The sequence below is a fragment of the Canis lupus genome, chromosome X (genome assembly GCF_048164855.1).
Source record: "Canis lupus baileyi chromosome X, mCanLup2.hap1, whole genome shotgun sequence".
Lineage (NCBI taxonomy): Eukaryota > Metazoa > Chordata > Mammalia > Carnivora > Canidae > Canis > Canis lupus.
Window position 1 is genome coordinate 12234171 of NC_132876.1, and position 20594 is coordinate 12254764.

The window sequence follows — 20594 nt, forward strand, 5'->3', positions numbered from 1 at the left end:
CAGAGGTAAAAATCTCAAAATTTTCCATTGGTTAAAGGTTGCCATTTGGGGGTGCCTGGGTGCCTCAGTCGATTAAGCATCTGACTCTTGATTTTGGATGGGGTCATGATCTTGGGGTTGTAGAATTGAGCCTCTGTGTGGCACTCTGCACTGAGCATGGAGTCTGCTTGTCCCTCTCCCTCTGCTTCTTCCCCTGATTGTGCTCTCTCGCTCTCTCAAATAAATAAATAAATAAAATCTTTAATTTTTTTTAAATTTTCCCATACAGTCACATGGGATGAAAATACTGTTCAGACATGGGGCTGTCATGAAGTAAGCACACCCTTAGGGAAAGCAGATTAAGGAACGGTTTCCCCTCAGGATTGCGTGCTGAAGAGGAGTTATGATTCAAAACACAAATATGGGAATATTTTCCCAAGTTAATGGAGCAAGTCGAAGGTAAAGCAATTTAACTTTAGTTTGACTGATCTTCAAATCCACTCTGGAGCGACAGTTCTGTTGCATGTTGTGAAGCCTGCCGTGAAAATTCTCCCAATTGTCCTGCTTCTGGAGGGGGTAAAAGTTAATTCATCTGAGATCCAGTTGACTGCCACACAGGTAATTTGACAGCATGGTGCTTCTAAAGCACTTCAATTATACTACTCATTTTCCCAAAACTTAGGACAGAACTATTTTAATGCTCAGGGGTACTTTTGTGGTTGATAAAGAAGAAAATGTTCAAGTATTCTTGTTTTATACATATTAAGCATTAATCTCACCAGGAATGGTACAGTAGTGGGTGTGTTTAATTTTCTTTGCCAAATACTAAATTAAAAATATTATGAAGGAACTATACCAGAAAGGAAAAAAATTACACTAGTAAAGCATAACTTTCCTTTTACAAGGTTTGTTGAAAAAAGAAAAAAAAATGGTTGATCTCAATTTCTGTTTTTCTTTCTTCTACTCATTCTTTCTTTCTCTCTGTCTCTCTCTATCAAAAGGGGGCAAGTTTAAAACACTTAAAACCAAAAATAAGTTTGGGGATATTGGCTTACAATTTATAATCCAAATTGTCAGGTCTGAAAGGGATTAAAAATGAAATGTCAATCATCTAACATTTGGAATAAAGTTATGAGCATAAATCCTGGAAATTACACAAGGTATGGCCCTTAGGCATTACAGATTTGTATGCTGGTTTTCATGTCTGTGGACTGGGAATTTTCACCATCCTGTTATTTTACAAGAATGGATAAATCAGAGATGAAATATAATTTATAGATGTTCTAAATTAGAAAATATGAATAAATACTATATTCATGTGTGTACATATGTATTCACATACCTACTTTTTATACAAACTTAACTAAATTATAGAATTTATTCTTAATGCTGTCTTAGTCCAAAAGGGAGGATCCGTGCTTTTTACCTTTTACCACTAAATATGGTATGTAAATCCATTATAACTCAGAAGGTGTGGGCCTAGCACATTGCTAAAGCCTAGACAAATTATTTCCTGAAGCTGGTCATTAGTGGAAAGTAGCTTCAGACCTCTGCTAAAATAAATTCAATGCAACTTCAATTTTACGAGTTTTATATTTAATACTGAGGACTTGTTTGATTAACAAGACTAGGACATCTATTAGGCAAAATAACCAGGAGCCTCAGGGAGAACTACAAGCCTGAAGATCTGGACCAGGGCTAATTAGGGAATTCAAATGAGCCTCCAACCCTAGGTTAGACTGGGTTGCTTCAAAACTTTAATCACTGCCTTCCTATTCATCTTTGGACTGGTAGTTTTCAGTGAATAGAAAATAAATTTTGGTGCATGTATTTGCAAATTATTGAGGACAGTATCCTATTTAGGTACAATACAGTATGCATTTGAGTGTTATATGAGGATTAACGTTTGAGTTTAATGTAAAATAATAGGTTACTACATTCCTACTGTCTTATCCTAAATGTATGAAGAATATACAATGACCATTTACTGTGGACCTAAAAAAGTATCTGATGCTGATAGGAGCTGAGAGATGGATGGTGGGATTAATAACCCTATAAGACAAGTTTTATGTACATATGTATTATGTATACATTCTATAAATATAATAAATATAATATATTGAACTCAATATAATATAATAATTACTGAGCATCTGCCATGTGTCAAGCATTGCAAGAGACACAACAGATTCAGTGGTGAGCAAAACTGACAAACTGACATATACTTGGCCATCATGGAGTTTGCCATTTAAGGAGAGTAGTGTTAAATTGAATATTAGGAGTAAGCCAAGGGAGGAGGGAAGCTTTCAGGAAGGAAATACTATTTGAAGTACTTATGAAGTATACCTGTATTTTCAACCTTGTAAACACCAACATGCTGTTCTTTATAAAAACCTTGCTTGCTCTTGGACTCATAAGCACAAATGGGGTACACACAGGGATTGTTTTCCTACAGCTGAAATACATCACTATTGAACTACCACCCACCCTCAGCTAATCTCTTCCATAGACACACATAGTTACTGAGTGACTAGACTAAATTAGGCTATGGCACAGTGTGAAGACAATTACTTTAACTAGAAATTAAATCAGCAACTTGTGTCCCTTTGGTTTACTTTAATTGATTTAATTACCAAATAGCTGCATATATGGTCAAGCTGGGCACACAGGTGCATGGGCACATGCATTATTGCTTTTCTAGTCTGTAGACAAATCTCTAAAGTGAGCAAAGCAGATGCTGTTAGTCCCATTTCACAGATAAGGACAACAAGACTCCATTTAAGGTCAAAATATGTAATAAGAGTTATTCCAAAGTTCAAAGTACAAGTCTTCTGGCCAAGAACTTTGCTCTCTCAGCCGACTATGCATATACTTGGCAACATTATATAAAAAGTAAACTGGTTATTTCTGTGTACTTTAAGCCTTATAGGTGTATTCTATCAAAGACATTATAAGATTATATTCATTCAATTCAAACCAAAATTGCATTAAAATTCATAAATGAGATACTTACTTGGTATTAGTCATGATTCAGTGGGTAATCATGCAATACATGCTTGGCAGAGATATTATTCACTAGATAATAATGAAGTGATGCTTTCTTGGATAAAATTCTACTTTCAGGTCTGCAGAGTAAATGTCAGTTTGAATCTTCTTTTTTTTCTGCTTGCTACTATAGAAAAAAAAAACCCTGTATATTTCAATAACAAAAACTGTAGCATTTTTATTATGTAAGTTTATGCTCCAAACGAATGTAGTAGAAATTCAATTTGCATAGATCCCCATTGAAATTTGAGAATAGGTAACTGAAAATATCTGGTCTGAAAATATGTATAATGTCTATAGTATCAAATATCTATAATACAGAAGAAGAAACTAGAAATAATAGATTTATAGCAAAGAAAGAAGAACCACAGGCATAGTAGCGTCTCATTGAAGAATTCTGCTTCATGACATCGGTCTTGGCAGTGATTTCATGAGTCTGACAACAAAAGCATAAGCAACAAAAATCAAAACAGTTGGACTACATCAAACTTAAAAACATCTGCACCACAAAGAATATAATTAGCAGAGTGAAAAGGCAACCTACGAAATGGGAGGAAATATTTGCAGATCATATATTTGATGAGGGGTTAATCTCCAAAATATCAAAGGAACTCACACAATGAAGTAAATAGCTTAACACTTCAATTTTAAAAATGAGCTAAAGACTTGAACAGACATCTCTCCAAATCAAGACCTGCAAATTGCCAACAGTCATATGAAAAAATGCTTATTGGCACTAATCATAGGAGAAAACAAATAAAAAACCATAATGAAGTATCACCTCACATTTGTTAGGACGGCCATTATTTTATTTTATTTTGTTTTTTTCTTTCTCCAAATTTTTATTTAAATTCCACTTAGTTTAATATACAGTGTAATATTAGTTTCAGGTGTAGAAATTAGTGATTCATCACTTATATACAAGACCCAGTGCTCATTACAAAAAGTGTCTTTAATCCCCATCACCTATTTAACCCTATTTAAAAAGTGTCTTTAATCCCCATCACCTATTTAACCCATGTCCTCCATCCCTTCCCTTCTAGCAACCCTTAGTTTGTTCTCTATAGTTAAGAGTCGGCTTTGGTTTGCCTCTCTTTCCCTCCCCTCCATGCAGTGTTCATTTGTTTTATTTCTTAAATTCTACATATGAGTGAAATCATATGGTATTATCTTTCTCTGACTGACTTATATCACTTAGCGTAATACTCTCTAGTTCCATCCATGCCATTGTAAATGGCAAGATTTCATTCTTTCTGATACTCAGCCATCAGAAAGAATGAAATCTTGCCATATATATGTATATATATATATATATATATAGAAATAACAGATTTATATATATAAAAGAACCACAGGCATATATATATACATATATATATATATATATTAGAACATGGGAGATATATATATATGCCTCTTCTTTATTCATTAGTCGATGGACATTTAGGCTCTTTCCACAATTTGGCTATTGTTGATAATGCTACTGTAAACATTGGGGTGCATGTGCCCCTTTGAATCAATATTTTTGTATCCTTTGAATAAATACATAGTAGTAACAATTGCTGAGTCATAAAAAATTTCTATTTTTAACTTTTTAAGGAACCTCCACACTGTTTTTCAGAGTGGCTGCTCCAGCTTGCATTCCCATCAATAGTGCAAGAGGGTTGCCCTTTCTCTGAATCCTTGCCAACACCTGTTGTTTCCTATCCTGTTAATTTTAGCCATTCTGACTGGTGTGAGGTGGCATCTCATTGCAGTTTTGATTTCTATTTCCCTAATGATGATGACATTGAGCATCTTTTCACATGTCTGTTAGCCATCTGTATGTCTTCTTTGGAACAGAAAACCTAGAAATGAACCCATAACTATATGGTCAATTAATCTTTGACAAAGCAAGAAAGAATGTCCAATAGAAAAAAGTCTCTTCAACAAATGGTGTTGGGAAAAACTGGACCTTCTTTCATGCAAAAGAATGAAACTAGACCACTTTCTTACACCATACACACACACAAAAAAATTCAAACTGGATGAAAGACCTAAATATGAGATAGGAAACCATAAAAATTTTGGAGAAGAACACAGGAAGCAACCTCTTACTAGATAAGTCTCTTGAGGTAAGGGAAACAAAAGCAAAAATAAACCATTGGGACTTCATCAAATTAAAGTGTCTGCACAGTAAAGGAAACAATAAACAAAGCTAAAAGACAATCTACAGAATGGGAGAAGATATTTGCAAATGACCTATTTGATAAAAGGTTAGTATCCAAAATATATAAGAAATTTCTAAAACTCAATACCAAAAAACCCCCAAATAATCCAGTTAAAAATGGTCAGAAGACATGAAAGGACAGTCATTATTTTTAAAAAAGAAAAAAAAAAAACAAAACAAAACAAAGAAAACCAAACAAAACCAAAAAAACTAAACAAAAAAAAAAAATAACATGTTGGCAAGGATGTTGAGAAATTGGAATACTTGCCACTGTTGGTAAGAAAGCAAAATGGTAAAGCCACTATGAAAAACAGTATGAAGAGTTCTCAAAAAATTAAAAATGGATCTACCATATTATCCAGTAATTCCAATTCTGGGTCTATATACAAAAGAATTGAAATCAGGACCTCAAAGTGATATTACCACTCCCATGTTCATTATAGCACTATACTTGTGCTTATGATACAGCTAAGCTCTAGAAACAACCCAAACGTCCACTGACAGATGAATGGATAGAGGAAATGTAGTATATACACACAATGGGGAATACTATTCAGTCCTAAAAGAGAAGGAAATTATTCAATATGACACACAGCATGGATAAACTTTGAGGACATTAATTACATTAAGAGAAACAAGTGAGACACAAAAAGACAAGTACTGTGTGATTCCACTTATAGCAAGTATCTAAAACAGTCAAATTCATAAAATAGAGACTGGAATGGTGATTACCCGAGGGTGAGGGAAGGGAAAATGGGCATTTATTAATCAACAAGCATAAACTTTCAGTTAAATAAGATGAATAAGCTCTGGAGACCTGCTGTAAGGCATTGTATCTATGTCAACAATAATATACTGTATACTTAAAATTTGTTAAAAGGCTAATCTCATGTGAAGTGTTCATTACCATAATAAATCAAATAATCCAATCATGAAATGGGCAAAAGACATGAAGAGAAATCTCACAGAGGAAGACATAGACATGGCCAACAAGCACATGAGAGAATGCTCCGCATCACTTGCCATCAGGGAAATACAAATCAAAACCACAATGAAAAAAAAAAAAAAAAACCACAATGAGATACCACCTCACCCCAGTGAGAATGGGGAAAATTAACAAGGCAGGAAACAACAAATGTTGGAGAGGATGCGGAGAAAAGGGAACCTTCTTACACTGCTGGCGGGAATGTGTACTGGTGCAGCCACTCTGGAAAACTGTGTGGAGGTTCCTCAAAGAGTTAAAAATAGACCTGCCCTACGACCCAGCAATTGCACTGCTGGGGATTTACCCCAAAGATACAGATGCAGGGAAACGCCGAAACACCTGCACCCCGATGTTTCTAGCAGCAATGTCCACAATAGCCAAACTGTGGAAGGAGCCTCGGTGTCCATCGAAAGATGAATGGATAAAGAAGCTGTGGTCTATGTATACAATGGAATATTCCTCAGCCATTAGAAATGACAAATACCCATCATTTGCTTCGACATGGATGGAACTGGAGGGTATTATGCTGAGTGAAATAAGTCAATCGGAGAAGGACAAAAATTATATGGTCTCATTCATTTGGGGAATATAAAAAATAGTGAGAGGGAATAAAGGGGAAAGGAGAAAATTAAGTGGGAAATATCAGAGAGGGAGACAGAACATGAAAGACTCCTAACTGGGAAATGAACTAGGGGTGGTGGAAGGGCAGGTGGGCAGGGGGTGGAGGTGACTGGGGGGCGAGCACTGAGGTGGGCACTTGACGGGATGAGCACTGGGTGTTATTCTGTATGCTGACAAATTGAACACCAATACAAAATAAATTTATTAAAAAAATAAATATTTTTTAAAAAAGAATGTGGTTGTCATGTGGGGTAGGTTATACATTTAATATAAAAGAAACCAGCAATTCTAGAAGATAATTTCTAAGTGTGCATGAGTGTATGAGTATATATGCACATATTTGTCTTTTAAATTTTTACTAATAATCACAATAATATTCATTGGAGAAAATTTGGAAATTAAAAAATTGTAATACCACCATTCAGAAATGACTGCTATAAACTTTTCACTGCATTTCCCTTCAGATCATTGATTATGTTTGATATTTCTCATGTATTTTGTAGTGATTATCCCTTCATTGCCATCTGTTCTTTCTTTTTTTTCATCTATTCTTTCAAACATATTTTAATTCTACCATATTTCATTTAAGTGTTCCTACATTGTAGAATGTTATGAATTTGCCCAGTTACTTTTTAAAAATTGTTTTATTTAAGTATTTTAGAGAGAGAAATCATGAGGGGTTGGGCAGCGGGAGAGGGACAAGCAATCTGACACGGGGCTTGATCCCAGAACCCTGGGATGGCTCTATCCTGAGACCCCAGGATCATACCTGAACCAAAGGCAGATGCTTAACCCACCAAACCACCCAGGTGCCCCTTTTCCCAGTTACTTTTAAATATTTTCCAGTTTTACAAATTGAAACAATATCTCAGTGATACACATTTTATTTCTTTGACTATTAGTGAGAGTGAACGTGCTTCCCAATATTTGTTGACTAGTTCCATTTCTTTCTTTGTTGGTTGCTTGAGAATGTTCTCTTTTTTATTAAGGACAGTAGCTTCTCTCTCTAAAAAACAATACCATCAACGAAACCAAAAGCAAATTACTGAGAAAAAAAATGTTTTTAGCACATTTGGCAGATAATATACTATGATGGTCTCATGACAACACTTCCAGCTTGTTGCCTTAGAAATGGGATTTTGTTTGCAGTGATCTTGAATAACAAAATTCACCTTTCCAAAATCAGCTTTAGGGGTTAAATGATAATAGGAATATAAGTGAACCCAAAGGAGGCAAAGAAGGTCACTGTGTCCAGCCCCTATAGGCAGCTGATATTGGCTACTAAAGTCTGATCGATGCACAAAAACTCTTTCCCATCAATTATTCAGCCTTCTGGCCTTTCATATCCATATTAACAGTTAAATGTCTCTAAGCCATCCAGGAAGGATTTATAAATCAGAATGCAATCTTTATACCAGTGACTCATCTTAGAAATCTATTTCTGACATTACAAGATTAATGCTTTGAAAAAGAATGAAAAAAGTTCTCATTTGGCATATATATGAAAATCTTTAAATGATACAAACTTTTAAATCTATCATTATTACCGTTAGTAATAATCATATTCCATATAGACACCTAATTTTTCATTTATCTTATTTGATCCTCACAGCAACGTGTAGAGCTAGAAAGGAGAGGCATTTTCATGCTCTTTATAAAGAAGTTGAGGTCCAAAAGACATTGGATAAAAACCCAAGATCATACCATTAATTAGTAGCAGGGAAGAGGCTCAAATCCTGTCCCTCTGATTCTAAATCCTCTGCTCCTTTTTTCTTAACAATGTCATTATCAGAGTTCTAGGCTTCTATCAATACTATATTTGGCCAATAGGTAATGTTCATGTACATCTGTCTGTTTACCACCAATCTAGTAATTATTAATAAACAGAATCTCTGAGTTAGTCTGACCTAATATATTTTGCACACCAATGTATCTATGGCTTTGTTCATATAGTTCCCTATGCCTGAATGAACACTTATATTCTCTATTTGATCTCTCTCTCCTTTCTCCGTCTCTCTCTCTCTCTCCCCACTGTCTCTTTCTCCTTCCCTTTCCCCTCCACTACTGACTCTCCAAGGCCCACCTCATATGCCATCAACATTTCCCATTATTTCCCACAAACTGAGTATGATATTTCTGTCCCTGAACACATACTTTATCTTTAGTGAACTTTATCTCTTATTTCAGATCTATGAGTTGCTTTATTCCCTTATCTGACTAGGAAACGTTCTATGGTTGTGACTGGCATATATGAGAGCTTGATATCATTAAGGAAAATAATGCATAGATATATACCTAAGGAATTATTGGCATAGATGATTGAAACAGGTATATGAACCCCCAAGATGGGTTAGAGTTACAGCTCTAGAACTGCCCATATCAAAGTACATCTACATTCCTAATCCTGATATGTAGCTGAAAACAATCCACAGAGACTTAAATATTCTGCAGGGGAGCCCTTCAGAACCTGATTATATTTCAAAAGCACATCCAACTTTGATATAATAACCTCATCTATTGTTATTTCTCTAAATTCAGTGACAACGATGTTTGCTATTGCCTTCTTCTAATTGGAGCTTTCTTTTTTAATATGTCCAACAGCATAAATTATGTAGGTAGCAATAACAGAAGCAGAAAATATTTCTGTCCAAATGCTATTTGGGAATGAATATCTATCTGCTCTAGGGTTTACTCTAGGATGCTGTGCTGCTTTTTTGACTTCCTGAACATTGATCTTTTACATTGAAAGGTAAAAGTCGGTACACACAATCCATAGTGCTTGAGTTGTAAATAACTGACCAGTCTATACACACAGTCCATAATGCTTGAGTTGTAAATAACTGACCAAGAGTCATGTATGATAGGACACCAGGCCCTAAGTAAGCAATTAAATACGAAGACAAGATTCCTTCTCTTTTCTAGGCTTCTGTTAATTTATCTATAAAAGTACGTTGTATTAGATCAAAATTTTCCAAGTCTTTCTGTGCAGGAGAATCTCCTGGGAAATTTATGTAAATACAGTCTTTTATCTCAGTCCTAGTCCAATAGAATGGAAATCCCCAGGGGTCATTCTAATGGATCCAGTCCATAGATCCCTATTAAGAAATAGTAGACAAGATGATTAGGGTCTCAGGCATTACTGAGTTTTTTATTTTTTATTTATTTATTTTTTATTTTATTTTATTTTATTTTTAAATTTTTTATTTATTTATTTATGATAGTCACAGAGAGAGAGAGAGAGAGAGAGAGAGAGAGAGAGGCAGAGACTCAGGCAGAGGGAGAAGCAGGCTCCATGCACCGGGAGCCCGATGTGGGATTCGATCCCGGGTCTCCAGGATCCCGCCCTGGGCCAAAGGCAGGCGCCAAACCGCTGCGCCACCCAGGGATCCCATTACTGAGTTTTTTAATCCCTAAATATATACTAAGTCCCAATGAGAATAGGAAAGTGCTTTTTTATCCATCTGGAATCATTTAAATAAATAAAAAAAAGAATATTGAACTGAACACCAAGAGACCTGAAATGAATCAAGAATTTTCCATGTCTCTTTGTGATCTTGGGACACATTCTTCCCTTTTATGGCTTCAGTTTTTTTCATCTGTAAAGTAAAATGATTGCATTACATCATAATTAATCTGTGGGGCCTTGCAAATTATACCTGCAGAAGTCCAAACAAGACAAATGGTGATGAAGCCAACACAAAGACTTGTGTCACCAGGGGAAAAGCTGCTGACTGCCTCACAGTGACACATTAATTATGGTGTTGCCAAGGTCTGGGATCTAGCTCTCAACCTTGTTGACTCAGGGATTTGAGTTGTCAGCACATCTACAGTGAACTTGCTACTTAAGAGGTAAATTCACAATGCCTTGGCTCAAAATATTAATCAAAAAGAGAAATGTTCATTTACAGGGAGAAATTGGACTATGATAGTAACTGGACACTGTAGTTGAGATATCTATTCCCCATAGATTTTCCCTATAACCTATAACAGTTGTAATATGGAAAGCCACCTATAAGGAGAATGCCAGGAACTTCATTATAGTGAGAAATATAACTTTAAAGGGAATAGGACATGAATTATTCTGGTGAGAGCAGTCTCTTCTTGAAAGCAAGACTCACCTAGGAAACCCAATAATTGTCAGTATTCCCACCGTGAGAGCTTAGAACAAGAACAAAGGGAGTTAGATAAATTGACAAAAAATTCAAGCACATCTCCTACTGTTTTGATCTCAAACTCCATTTAGCCTTCCCAAAATTAGCTCAGAAACTGCCATGAACCTAGACTTACAGGTGGGATCCAACATAGAATTGTCTTTTCAGAGGCTGAGAAAGGCAAATGAGCATCAATGAGGTGGGGGAAAAGTAGAAATGGGAAATGACTTTGAGGATAAATCATGGAGGGCTCTAAGTTCCATACCAATGAGTGTAGACAGAATTTATAGACAATGGAGAACTACTGAAAACCAAATCTCAGTTAAGTGACATATACAACATAGAATTGAATCAGAGTCAACTGGTGATAACTTAAAATGTTAGTCAATGAACATTATCAAATGTGTGGCTGGTGACTAGAACATTCAAGTGTGTTATGTAGTATCCCAGCAATCTAGTAGAAAAATACAGTATCTGAAAAGGGGTAGAAATTAAGACTTAGTATAATTCAGAGGGAATCCAATTTGAAGTCCAGTAAAATCTGAATATAGAACTCAAGGGCACTCTCATTGGCCAAAAAATGGCACAGATTGAGCAGTAATTACTTTAATGGACAGAAACATCAAATATTCTTAAAAATGCATGAATCCATAATGATAAAAAATTCACTAGATAACACTTAAAGTTGCTAAGTCAGTAACTCATTATTCTGAAAACTGATGAATAATGACAGGAAAAATGAACCACTTACCCTCTTTTTCCAGATCAATTATATTTCAGGACAACCAAATAATGAATAAGGGAGAGTGCTTCTTTATAGAAGAGCATACACTGATAAATTCAAGAGCAATACAGAATGAAAAAAATCTCCATTTTGTGACATCTAAAGGAATGATATATCTTGCCATGATCAATTAATGGTAAATTCATTAGATGAAATGTTGAAAAACTTAATGATAAAAGAATTAAACAACATCACTTGAACCCCCATCGATAGTTTACATTACTGAAAGTAGGACAATCAAATATCATGTGCCTCCAGATGTGACAAAACAGGAAGTAAACAACAACACCCACAAATATTCTTGCCAAAAATATGCTTAAGCCTCTAGGTCTACCTACAAGTTTACAGGAATCACCAGGATTAGAGGAATACATTAAATGGCACATGAGGAAGCAATCTGACAAATCCAGAATGTGGGGCATTCTATAGGACAAATGATGTGGTTTCTCCCTCAATCAATTGCATGATGTGAGTTATCATCGGCGATGGGGGGGGACAATTATAGAAGAAAAGATACTCAGGAAACAAATCAAAAACAATACACAGATCTTGTTTAGATATAGATTAAAATAAACCTACCTCAAAAAATATATCTGAGAGAATCAGCAAAATTTGAATATAAGTGGTATTAATGATATTAAGAAATTTAGTTAATCTTCTTGGTTAATTTATCAATGTTGTTAGGTGTGATAGTTGTTAGGTGTGATAGCGGCATGGTGATTATGCAAAACTACTCTAAATGTTCTTGTCATCTAGAGAGGTTTATTTAAATGTCTTTGTGTAATACATAATCCTGGGATTTCTTTTAAACTTTTCTTGAAAATAAGAAAGAGTAGTGAGGAATCAAAGAATCAAGATTCAAAAGTAGTGATGATTGCTAGAGGTATGTGATACGTACATGGTACTTAATTATACTGTTCTTTTTACTTTTGTGTACATTTGAAATTTCCCATATTTTTTTTAAATACTGAATATGACTAAAGATGCAGAGATGGATCTAACTAAACCAGAACAAGCGGAAACTGTGTCCAAGAGATGCTACAGAGATACAAATCACAGATACCTCTTCAAAAAGTTTCACAAAATGCAGTGTTTCTTCTGTCATAGCACTTATCACTCTATGTAATACTTGCCTACTCAATTGCCACTTTGCATACGTTATATGTTAGTTATTGTCCATTTGTCTCTGTAGATCAACTCTCTATCCCTTTCCATCTTACTGTGTTCCAGAAACCTGGCTTGGTTAGGATCCCTTGCCTCTGGCGTCAACTAGATGTAATCAAAGGAAGATGCCAGCAAGATATCTGAGGGTGGCAAATTGAACACCAATAAAAAATAAATTTATATAAAAAATAAATAAAAATAAAATTCAAATAAAAAAAGATATCTGAGGGTGGAAGGAGAAAGGTAATAAAAGTATTAACTCTTCTGCTTCCCTCTTCTGGGCTGCAGGTGTTCCAGGCTGCATTTCTCTATTTAAGTCAATAGTTCTGTGTTCAAAACTTCCCAAGACACACAACCTTCTTTCTGGGTTCCAGAAAGCATCATCTTCCTTTGTCCCTTCAGAATAAAGGATACCTGTAACTTTAAAATCTTGATGACCCAGGTATGCTTTCTTTTTGTTTTCCTTGACCCTGCCCATATCTTTGTATCTTTGTTCAGCATAATCTCTTGAATTACTCCCTTTGAGTGTGTCATTGTGTCATTTGTTTCTTGCTAGAACCTTGAGTAACACAGGGTATAAGTTTCTTGAAGGCCTGGAAATTGTTTCTCTCTCTTTGTTCATTGTGATTTGTACAATACATGACTGTCTGGCACCTAATAGACATAAAATAAACATTAGTTAAAAGAAATTAAAAGACAGAAGGTAATGCATAAAATTCAACATTAGTTCCTGATTTAAAAGACATAAAATAAGGAATAGAGAAAAACATTTATCATATGTTCTTTTAAAAAAGCTCTATCCATTAGCTTCATGCAGAACGCAATAAATTAGGCATATTTGTATTTAAAGGGTCATGAAGAGGATAAAAATAAGTGATAAAAATTGAAAAGAGGGGGGGCCAAAATTAATATTTTTTCAAGTCATACCCTAATAAAATCCTAGTAAACACTGTCAGTTCTCCCTAAATAAATCAATAAATGCAATTTAATTTCATTTTATAATTTGACAAAATGATCCTTAATTTCATGTGGAAAAATGATGAGATTAGGCAAGAGGTTGTAAAATAAAAAGGGTAAGGAATTTGCTTTACTAAGCAATAACATATAGTTAAAATAGGATAGCTATTAAGAGAATTCTACTTCTGACAATAGTGTACCAAGTGATTTGGAACAAACCTCCCTCTAAGAACAACTAGAAAATACACACAAATACTATATTTAGTATATATGTACACACTCTAAATAAAAGCTGTAATTTAGGAGGGAGAGAGAAGTGCTGCCCAGCTTCCAATCATCACAATCCCTGCTAGTTTACTTGCCATAAGCAAACAAATTGTCTCTTTCTTTTTTTTTATTGGAGTTCAATTTGCCAACATATAGCAAAACACCCAGTGCTCATCCTGCCAAGTGCCCCCCTCAGTGCCCATCACCCAGTCACCCCAAGCCCCCACCCACCTCCCTTTCCACTACCACTTTTTTGTTTCCCAGAGTTAGGTGTCTCTCATATTTTGTCACCCTCACTGATAACAAATTGTCTCTTTCAAATATGTCATAAAGCTAGGCCTCAATATATTTCCACAATTCTTAACATAAAAGTAAGTTATTCAATTAAAAATAACCAGGCACTGAAGGTTCTCATGGCTGTAGGTACAAAAAAATGATGGATAGAGGTGGAGGAAGAATGGTTGGGTGACCCAGACAGACATCAATCGAAGAGATGACAGAAAGAGGGTTGGCGTGTATATTGCTGACAGTATATTTTGACAGGGTTTAAAGGGAGACATGGATATCCCTCTCAGGAGATTCTACATGATGAAGGAGCTCAGGTAAGGCTGAGGAAAATCCAAGGAAAACTATACACATTAACGCTGGGAAGACTATAATACTAGGTTAGGCGACCCTTAGATGAAAGTAGACTAAACCAGAGCAAGACCAGGAACGCTTTCCATGCCAGGCTAGGAAACAGAGGAAGAGGTCTCTGGACCAGTCTAAAGGTAGGGTGAAGGAAAGAGCAATACAGTAGATTACTCTCTCCTCTCTACCTCCAGGGATATATGACTTCAAACTCCACCTCCAGAATATGACCTGCTATAGGACAAACAGAGATGAAACTAGATTTGAATTGAGGTAGAGATCGAAATTGTAAACTCGATTGGACTGAAAGTAACCAGAAAGTTATGGAATCTACCTAAAATAGCATCTATGAATGAGAACCAAAGCAGTGTTTGAAAAAAACAAAACCCTTGCTTGTCTATTCTCCATTGAGTTGAGACTTCTTAATAAATCATTATACTTAATAAAAACTTACCATGTGTCTCACACACTCACACATACACATATGGATGACAATTTATTGAACATTTACTGAGTGTCTCAGGCACTGTGCTAAGTGTTTATTTAATTCTCACCACAATCTTATATGGTAGATACTTGCTTTTAGCACTGAGAACAGAAGCTCAGGGTGGTAAAGTGATTTATTTAAGGGCTTATACCTCGTATATGATAGAAGCTGGATCTGAATCCAGATTTCTTTGACTCCAAGGCCCATATGAACAACCACTTGAAAATGGAGGGTGTCTTTTTCAGTTTTTTTTTTTTTTTAACCTGCCATAGGGACACCTGGGTGGCTCAGTCGGTTAAACGTCCAACTCTTCATTTCAGCTCAGGTCATGATCTCAGGGTCGTGAGATCCAGCCCCAGGTTGGCTCTGCACTCAGCAGGGAGTCTGCTCGAAATTCTTTCTCTCCCTCTATCTCTACTCCTCCCCCAACACTCTGTCTTTCTAAAATAAATAAATAAATCTTTTTTAAAAACCTTGCCATTGTTTATAAATTAAGTTTTATTAGAACACAATGTCAATTCTTGTACATATTGTGTACAGCTACTTTTGTGTTACAAGAGTTTAGTAGTTATGAAAAAAACATAAAGCCTACCAAGTGTATCTGGCCTTTTACAGGAAAAGCTTGTCATCCTCTGCCTTAGATAGTACTTGATAATGTTTGCTTTAAAAGGAATGAGGGTCTTTTAGACAAATGCTTTATTTACCACTTATAGCTTTTCTGCACATATTACCATTACAGCTCAGAAAAGTCCTACTCTGTTTTTGCAAGCTTATTTTGTCATGAAAGACTTTTCTTCTATTTTCTAGTCTTTTCCAAAAATATATTTTTCAGCTTGAAATAAAATAAAATCTGAGAAACATCATTTTGAGAAATGAATTAGCTAATAAGTGACAACTTCTTATCCTTTGGGTCTTTATTTTTATGTACTTTTTGTTCTACAAAGTTGCTGCATATCATTTTTACTATTATGGCATTACTTAAAATAGGGTAATTACCTCTAAGCTTATTTTTCATTGATATCATATGTAACTTGTATGATTTTTTAAGCAAGAAAATAATCAAACAGCACATCAATTACTGAAGCCTAACTGGCTATTGAAATTGGAGAAGTCTGGTCAGAAGATAGAACAACTAGATATGGTTCACTTGCCACAAATGGGGAAGCTGCAATGACTAGAAAATTATTAATATTTCAATATTTATTGAATAACTGATTACCATATTCAAAATCAAACGCACCTTTCTCTTATTGTATCAAGAATGTTTATTTTGATGAACTATGTATAAGATTGGTTCTATGCAAGCTTTGATGAAAGGAAGTGATAAAGAATGTTAATTTCCCTTTTGCTTGTGCCCTTAAGCAATGTAAGTTTATGAGGTAATTGAAATTAAAGAAAAATATGGAAATTTTATTTTGATGAAGCCAAATAGCTGCCTAATGGAAACCTGTTGCAGAAATTAATTTAGCTCCCTCTTCACTTCAATGACTACGTTGGAATGAAGGAGCTCAGAGGTGTCCACTAGCGGCATCTCACAAGAAAGTCATCCAGAATAACCACACTGAGAATCTTTCTAATTTGATCATAAATTCTTTGAAGACAAGTTTCATTGCATGCTATAGCCTTGTAGCCCCTTCGGTGCCTAGCATAGCTCCAAACACAACGCAAGTACTCCGTCACTTGAGTATGTAAAAAGTTTAGATTTCCTTTATATGCCAATTTCATAAAATTGCTGTAACTCATTAACTTTAAGAAAAAAAATATTTGCTACAAAATTATAGGAGACTGATCCACAGAAATGTTCAATAAGTTAATTATACACAGTCGTATATTGTCTAAATATTTCCCTACAGATTGTTCTATTATTTTGTGAATAAAAGGCCAAGAATTTCTCAGAAGATTTTAGATTAAATATTTTCTACCTTGTATGTATATCTGTGTACATCTGTCTTGTTTTGTAAAGAGAGACATACATAGGTAAAGATGACTATTGTATTTGGCCTAGTTTGAGGGCTTTTTTTTTTTCTTGTTACTATATTTTTATGAATTGTTTAGAAACATTTCTCATGGGTGACTCAATCTATAAATGGGACATTATCTTACAAAAAACACAGTACTGTCAAGGTTATTGGCTCTACTTCCAAATTCTCCTATATATTGTATTCTAAGTCAACAAGGATAAGAATGACAAAATGAAAAATTGGACATTATGTTCATTATGCAATTTGATTTGCATTAAATCTCTAATCAATGCTTTTTAGAGGTCTTAGTAAGCAGATTAATACAAATATTATAACTGGACTCTTCAGAGTGTGTTAATAATCATTTGTGAATAATGGGATTCCTTTTTGGGGGGAGGGATTTATTTACTATATCTGGATCATTCTCTTTTGAACCTGTCTACACAAAGGAAATATCATCGTTGGCCAGAACTGGTAGCACTTACAGGAGTGGTGGGCAGTGTTTTAATGAAAAAGGAATATTTACCTACGAAAATTACACATCAAAATGTTTGAAAATCACTAGATTCAGAGATCTGGAAAAAGGTAATTCAGGCAACATGGTTAATTTATACCTTAAGAAGACCAATGCAAATGTGGGCTGAGTGTGATAAATACATCAAGATTGGCATATATTAAAACTTTGTTTAACTTACAACTTTCAGTTATCTATTGGCCACAGGCCACGGGAATTAAATGAGAAGCTACAGAATTCTTAGCACAAATTCCTCTGGAGAGAAGAGTTTGGAAAAGCTGTCATTGACTAGCCATTGTCCAACACAAGGTCCCTCTGATACTAATACTTGCCTGTGTCCCACTCAGATCCTATGTCAAGCCTGTGGATTCATTTTCATTTGACTTGAGAGGAAAAACAGTGACATGAATGGTAAGCGGCATGGGAAGATACTGCAAATGAATTGGAAAACAATTTGAAATTGGAGTCAGAATGTGTCAAGTCCGGATCATGTGGGTATAGAAGTAGACTGATATGGCTAGGCCATGCTGCTAGCTCGGCAGCCTTCATGATGCTCACATGCAGGTGCTGTGTACTCTCGATAATGTCTTAAGAGAATAAATGACTTGGCCTGGCATGTAGAAAAAAAAATGTGTTCTGTGTTTCAGGAGACCTGGCTTCTATCGCTAGTTCTGTAGTTGATAAGATATATAATCTGATGGTGTCAATTTTCTCCATCTGTGAAGTGGGAGGCAGTTGAAAAGATGATCCTCTAAGATCCTTTCTTTCAAGCCCTAACCTGGTGTGGTTCTGAGGTTTTCCTATGTGTGCACTTTTTGAGCTTAGAAGGTAATGACTAATAAGGGAGATGAACTTAGCAATAAGCAGCAGTAATAATAGTAATAAGAAACAGAAAGAAAATGCACTAAGTGTGAAGACAAGCAAAATTCCAAGGGCACATATAAGAGTAAATATTTATTTGGATTCGAGGGTTATAGTACAGAAATTTTCAGCATCTGAAAAGAGCACTGAAGTAAAAAAAAAGAAAATGAGAACTATTTTGATCTGTAGGGAGGGAATGTCAAGGCATAGAAGAGCTAGAGAAAAAAAGACATGGAGACATATGGACTTCTGAAATAGAGGTATTCAAGTCACGATACATAGGCCAGTGTGGCCTGGCTATCAGAAATATGAGAGTTAATGCCTGGCCACAAGACAAACTGGCTATCCAATCTTGAGCACATTGCCTATCCCTTTTGAGCCTCAAGTTCCTCATCTTAAAAATGGAAGCTTATAGAAAGGTTGTTGTGAAAATTAAATTAGATAATTTATATAATGGGCTTATACAAATTCACAACATATTATAAGTAAATAATCCAAAATGAGCTATTATTATCATCATTATTATTATTTAGAAGGATAATATAAGGAAAATTATTTGAGCCTAATTACAAATGACTCTGAATACTATGATAAATAATCTCACTTCTATTTTGTACAATAAGGAGCTATGGACTATTTTGAGGAGTGAAGCAAGATAAATAAAAACTGACAAAAGAAAGAGAAAGAAAATCATATAGCTTTGCTGAAGAAATGCTCAGCAATGAAGTAAAATTAGTTTTAGTCTGTTTCTTTAAAAAGTCAACCAGTCTAGACATGTCTCCAATGAGAAACTCAATTTAAATATTAATAGAACACATCTCAGCTGTCGCTCAAGTCCCATTTCTTTGTTGCTCAGTTGCAGTCTGTGTGGATGCCAACTTTTGCAACATGCCAGTGAAATTTCGTTCTTCGTGCATCCATGGTAGTTCCTTTGAGGTATGAAAATGGAAATATGATGAGAGAAAAAAATTGATGATTGACAGTCAAATTCAAAATCAAGAGTCCATAGCAACTTTAAGAGACCTCAGGAAATGTATTCCTATTTCACTGTGACCATAATAAATACCAAATTTGATCACAAGTGCATCTGCACAAGGGTGATTATCAACATTAATCAGTTTTCATTCTAGCAAAGGACAAGTTGTTAAACACTGTAAGTGATGCCCAGCGCATGATCCTGATTTGAAAATTTCTTTGCTTTTTTGACCTGTACCAAACACATGGGAATCATTTGCTAATCTCTTCTTGTGTGTGTGTGTGTATGTGTATTTAAAGAATCAATATTAAAAGGAGAAATCACAAAGCAGACTAACAGATTTCATTAAATAACAACTAAATTACTTTGAACATTAAAAAAAAACTAAATTAAAAAATTAAATGGCAAAAAAACAAAGTGAACCACATGTGCAGCTCCTAAGACTTCATGAGGAAAGAACCAACTTGCAAATAGATGAATGAGTAAAAGGTTTATATAAAGCTAACTCATTAAAATGAAGTGTAAAATGTTAGCAAAGATAAATGAAAACGTTCAGCTTCACTAGCAGTAGCCAGACCTAAACAATATTAGCACATGCGCACTATTTCATAGTAACTATTTTATATTAGATAAATTCTAGCTCTGTGTTCCTACCTTTGGTTAGTTTCCCAGGCAGGATGGGAGACTGAACACATATTAAACCTCCTCCTTCACTGAAGATATAGAAAAATGCTTGTTTTCTTTTTAAAGAATGCCTAACTGCATTAAATACAAGGGTAGACTATCCATGGGCCAGAACACTGGCGAAAGCTGAAAGATTATAGGAAGCCATGATCAGAAACAAGCACTGGGGGCCAGGATTTTAATGTCCTGTGATAGCAGAGACTGAACTGATTACTCACGTGGTTAGATAGCAAAACTAGTCTTCCCTCATGAAGCCAAGCCTAGAGTAGAACTCTCGGCCCATATTCAGGGGCAGATATAACTGTACCCTGCAAGGTTG

At 35.1% G+C, this 20594-nt stretch overlaps 1 long non-coding RNA gene across 1 annotated transcript in view; it reads left to right on the forward strand.

Moving 5' to 3' along the window:
- The first annotated feature begins 480 nt into the window (after window positions 1-480).
- The window catches only part of LOC140627626 (uncharacterized), a 42914-nt gene continuing 22800 nt past the window's right edge, over window positions 481-20594 (forward strand). Inside the window, exon 1 of the long non-coding RNA XR_012026278.1 lies at window positions 481-597. This is a non-coding gene — a long non-coding RNA (uncharacterized lncRNA). The remainder of the gene's footprint in view (window positions 598-20594) is intronic.